This window comes from Carcharodon carcharias, chromosome 33 (genome assembly GCF_017639515.1).
Source record: "Carcharodon carcharias isolate sCarCar2 chromosome 33, sCarCar2.pri, whole genome shotgun sequence".
Lineage (NCBI taxonomy): Eukaryota > Metazoa > Chordata > Chondrichthyes > Lamniformes > Lamnidae > Carcharodon > Carcharodon carcharias.
The window spans coordinates 22,640,517-22,646,789 of NC_054499.1; the positions used below are offsets into that span (position 1 = coordinate 22,640,517).

Consider the following 6,273-nt stretch of genomic DNA (forward strand, 5'->3'; position numbering starts at 1 on the left):
TCTTGGCAACAGATACTTTGATCTAAAGGAACCGGTACATTGATCTAGTGGGCGCAAAAATGTTGATCTATGGGAAGAGATACATTGATCGAGAGAATAGGTACACTGATGTGGGGCACAGATATATAGATCAAGTAAGAACAGTTAGATTGATTAGGATAGATTGATCTAGCAAACAGGTACATTGACATAGAGGAACTGAAACATTGACTTAGGGACTGATAAATTGATGTAGGTAACAGACATATTCATCTGGAGGACAGATATATTGATCTAGGGAATAGGTACATTGATCTTGGGAACAGATACATTGATTTAAGAAATAGATACATTGATTGAGGGACTAGATAGATTGATCTAGGGGAACAGATATATTTATCTAGGGTATAGATACATTGATCTAGGAAGCAGATACATTGATCTTGGGGAACCGATATATTGACCTAGTGAACAGATACATTGATCTAATGGGTGCAGATATGTTGATCCACAGGAAGAGATACATTGACTTAGGGAACAGATACATTCTCTTCCAGGAATGCCGACCTTGAAAGAGTACTGCTCTTCTCTCCGACAGGATTTCTGCTTGTCTATATTTCCTCAGTTCCGATGAAGAGTCATACGGACTCGAAACATTAACTGTATTCCTCTCCGCAGATTCTGTTAGACCTGCTGAGTTTTTCCAGCTATTTTTATTTTTGGTAACAGATTAATTGATCTAGTGAACAGATCATTGATCTAGAGAACAGATACATTGTTCTAGGTGAACATATACATTGATGTTGGGAACTGATACATTGCTCTAGGACAAACAGATAGTGTGATATAGAAAAACAGATACATTGATGTGGGGAAGAGAAACATTGATCTAGGTGGAAAAGATACATTGACCTGTGGAATAGATACATAGATCTACAGGAGCAGATACACTGACCTAGGGAACAGATACATTGACCTAGGGGGAAAAGATACATTGATCTGTGGAACAGATACATAGGTCTACAGGAACAGATACATTGACCTAGGGAACAGATACATTGATTTAGGTGAAAAAGATACATTGATCTGTGGAACAGACACATAGATCTACAGGAACAAATACATTGACCTAGGGAACAGATACATTGACCTAGGGGGAAAGGATACATTGATCTGTGGAACAGATACATAGATCTACAGGAACAGATACATTGACCTAGGGAACAGATACATTGACTTAGGGGGAAAAGATACATTGATCTGGAGGGGATGAGCAGATACGTTAATATATTGGAACAGATACATTGATCTATGAACAGATACATTCATCTAGGAAATAGATCATTGATTTAGGGAAAAGATACAAAGAACTAGGGAACAGTTATATCGATCTAGAGGAACAGATACATTGTTCAAGGGGAATCGATATATTGACCTGGGAAAGATAAACATTGATTTTGGGGAACTGATACATTGACCCAGGGAACAGATACATTGATAGAGGGGAAGAGCTACATTGATTGGAGGAACAGATAAATTGATCTGGGAAACAGATACATTGTACAAGGAGACCAGATACATTAATATAGGGAAAAGATGCATTGATCTAGTGAACAGAGATAATAATCTAGGGAAAAGATACATTGATTTGTGGAACAGATACATTTACCTAGTGAACTGATACATTAATTTAGGGGAGCAGATACATTGAGCTACAGGAAGAGATACATTAACCTAGGGAATAGGTACATTGATGTGGGGAACAGATATATGGATCAATAAGAACAGTTAGATTGATTAGGGAACAGGTAGATTGATCTAGTGAACAGGTACATTGACTTAGGGACTGATACATTGATGTAGGTAACAGACATATTCATCTGGAGGACAGATATATTGATCTAGGGAATAGGTATATTGATCTTGGGAACAGATATATTGATTTAAGAAATAGATACATTGATTGAGGGACTAGATAGATTGATCTAGGGAAACAGATATATTTATCTAGGGTATAGATACATTGATGTAGTGGGTGCAGATACATTGATCTACGGGAAGAGATACATTGATCTAGGGAACACATACATTGGTCTTATGGAACTGATATATTGATCTCATGAGGAGAAACATTGATCTGGGGGAACAGATACATTGATCTAGGGAACAGATCATTGATCCCAGGGAACATTGTTCTAGGTGAACATATACATTAATCTAGATGAACAGATACATTGCTTTTGGGAACTGATACATTTCTCTAGGGCGAACAGATAGTTTGATCTAGACAAACAGATACATTGATGAAGAAAAACATTGATCTAGGTGGAAAAGATACATTGATCTGTGGAATAGATACATAGATCTACAGGAACAGATGCATTGATCTATAGGAACAGATGCAATGAACTAGGGAACAGTTATGTTGAACTAAGGGAACTGATACATGGTTCTAGGGGAACAGATACATTGACCTGGGCAACAGATACATTGATCTAGGGAACAGATTCATTGATCAAAGGGGAACAGATACATTGTTCTAGGTAAGAGATACATTGATCCAGGGAACAGATACATTGTGGTCAAGGGGAACAGATCCATTGACCCAGGGAACACATACATGTACCTAAAGGAACAGATACGTTGAGCTAGGGAGCAGAAACATTGATCAAGGGGAAAAGCTACATTGACTGGGGGAACAGATACACTGTACAAGGGGAACAGATACATTGATATAGGGAAAAGATACATTGATCTCGGGAACAGAGGTATTGATCTAGGGTAACAGATACATTGAAAAAGGGGACTGATACATTTATCTAGGGAAAGGATACATTGACTTAGGGGAACATATACATTGATCAAAGGAAAGAGATTCATTAACTAGGGAACAGACATTGATCTAGGGTAAAGCTACATCGATGTAGATAACATTGATCTAGAGGGGACAGATACATTGATCTAGGAAACAAGTATATTGTTTGAAGGAACAAATAAATTGATCTAGGGGAACATATATGTTGTCCTAGAGAAACAGATGCATTGACCTAGAGAACAGATACATTGATCAAGTGAACTGACACATTAATCTTCGGGAACTGATACAGACATCTAGAGGAACAGATACATTGATCTAGAGGGTGCATATACATTGATCTATGTGAAGAGATACATTGATCTAGGGAACAGATACATTGATCTAGGGAACAGATCAATGATCCACAGAACAGATATATTGTTTCAGGTCAACATATACATTGATGTAGATTGTCAGCAAGGTATATCCTTACCTGTTACTCCTTCTGGAGTTACAGAAAATGATGAATGGACAACATGAGCCAGTGATTAACTAGCTCCCACCCCTGAGGAACTAACAATGCCTTAGGGCCATTCTGATTTTTACTGATGAGTTGTTTCTAGTGTATAAGAAAAGAGCTATACATTGATCTAGGGGAACAGGCTCATTGATCTAATCAAATAGATACAATGTTCCACAGGAACAGATTCATTCATCTAGTGGAACATATACATTGATCTAGGTAGAAGACACATTGAACTAATGAACTGATTAATGTTCTCGGGTGAAACGATACATTGATCTATGCATCAGATACATTGATCTAGGGAACAGATACATTGATCCAGGGAACACCTACGTTGATCTGGGGAAAAGATACCTTGATTTTGGGGAGCAGATACATTGGTCTAATGGTACAGCTACATTGATCAAGGGAACAGATACATTCATTGAGGGGAACAGATATGTTGATGAAGGGAATATATAAACTGATCTAGGGGCAACAGCTAAATTGATCTAGGGGAACAGATACATTCATCTAGGGGAAAGTTACATTGATAGCTTGACCTAGGGAATAGGTGTATTGACCTAGTGGGAAAGACTGACCAATCTAGGGAACAGGATACATTGTTCTAGGGGAACAGATACATTGATCTATGGGAACAGATTCATTGATCTAGGGAACAGATACATTGTTCTAGAGGAACAGATACATTGATCTAGGGAACAGATACATTGATCTAGGGGAACAGATACATTTCTAGGGGAACAGATATATTGATCTAGGGAACAGATTCATTGATCTAGGGAACAGATACATTGTTCTAGGGGAACAGATACATTGATCTAGGGAACAGATTTATTGATCTAGGGAACAGATACATTGTCCTAGGGGAACAGATACATTGATCTAGGGAACAGATTCATTGATCTGGGGGAACAGATACATTGTTCTAGGGGAACAGATACATTGATCTAGGGAACGGTTACATTGATCTAGGGAACAGATACATTGATCTAGGGAACAGATACATTGTTCTAGGGGAACAGATACATTGATCTAGGGAACAGATTCATTGATCTGTGGGAACAGATACATTGATCTAGGGAACAGATTCATTGATCTAGGGAACAGATACATTGTTCTAGGGGAACAGATACATTGATCTAGGGGAACAGATACATTGATCTAGGGAACAGTTACATTGATCTAGGGGAAAAGATACATTGATCTAGGGAACAAATGCATTTATCTAGGGAACAGGTACATTAAACTAGAGGCACAGATATATTGATCTAGGGGAACAGATACATTGACCTAAAGGGACAGATATATTGATCTTGGGAATGTATATATTGAACTAAGGTGAACAGGTACATTGATCTAGGGAGCAGATTCATTGATCTATGGGAACAAATACATTGTTCTAGGGGACTGTCACATTAATCTAGGGGAACATATACAGAGATCTAGAGGGACAGATACATTGATCTAATGGGTGCAGATACATTGATCTAGTGGGTGCAGATACATTGACCTAGTGGGTGCAGATACATTGATTTGGTGGGTGCAGATATATTGACCTAGTGGGTGCAGATACATTGATCTAGTGGGTGCAGATACATTAATCTAGTGGGTGCAGATATGGTGATCTACGGGAAGAGATACATTGATCTTTGGGAACATTGATATATTGACCTAGTGAACAGATACATTGTTCTAGGGAATAGATCATTGATCCAGGGAACAGATACATTGATCTAGGGAACAGATCATTGATCTAGGAACAGATACATTGTTCTAGGTGAACATATACATTGATCTACGTGAACATATACATTGTTCTAGGTGAACATATACATTGATCTACGTGAACATATACATTGATGTTGGGAACTGATACATTTCTCTAGGGCGAACAGTTAATTTGATCTAGACAAACAGATACATTGATGTGGGGTAGAGAAACATTGATCTAGGTGGAAAAGATACATTGATCTGTGGAACAGATACATAGATCTACAGGAACAGATACATTGATCTGTGGAATAGATACATTGATCTACAGGAACAGATACACTGACCTACAGGAACAGATTCATTGATCTGTGGAATAGGTACAAAGATCTATAGGAACAGATACATTGATCTATGGAATAGATACATAGATCTACAGGAACAGATACATTGATCAGTGGAATAGATACATAGATCTACAGGAACAGATACATTGACCTACAGGAACAGATTCATTGATCTGTGGAATAGGTACATAGATCTATAGGAACAGATACATTGATCTGTGGAATAGATACATAGATCTACAGGAACAGATACATTGACCTACAGGAACAGATTCATTGATCTGTGGAATAGGTACATAGATCTACAGGAACAGATACACTGACCTTAGGAACAGATACATTGATCTGGGGATCAGACAGATTGATTAATGTGAACAGGTACATTGATCAAGGGGAAACATATAGGTTGATCTAAGGAACAGGTGTATTGGTCAAGGGAACAAATACATTGATATGGGGAACAGGTACATTGATGTAGGGACAACAGATACATTGTTCTGGGGGAACAGATACTTTGATCACTGGGAGCTGGACTCTGCTGCAAGGTGCTGGCTTAGTCGATAGGGAACATGGAATTCTTATAGAGCAGGTTACAATTCAATGTGCCATTTGTATCAAATATCAGAGGACACGAACATGTCCTGTTGTACTGGCCAGATGACTTGTGGCTATGGAGCTAAAGGTATGGGACAAGGATCAATGTAGTTTTTTGGTTACACTTTGTGGATATGGTGACTAGATTTAGCCTATCTACAGTAATGAATGGCAAAGCCAAACAGACCATTGTGGACAAGGTCATGGGAAAAAGGGGTTGGACCCTGGACTAGGAACACCAACAACATTTTTGACAGATAATGGAGGGGAATTTGTAAATAATGATTTTTTGGACATGTGTGAGAGTTTGGACATTA

General features: G+C 38.2%; 1 non-coding gene across 1 annotated transcript; it reads left to right on the forward strand.

Moving 5' to 3' along the window:
- The first annotated feature begins 3,246 nt into the window (after nt 1–3,246).
- LOC121272401 lies at nt 3,247–3,376 on the forward strand. Its single transcript, XR_005941882.1, has one exon. It is a non-coding gene; the product is annotated as a U8 small nucleolar RNA (small nucleolar RNA).
- Nucleotides 3,377–6,273: the final 2,897 nt, after the last annotated feature.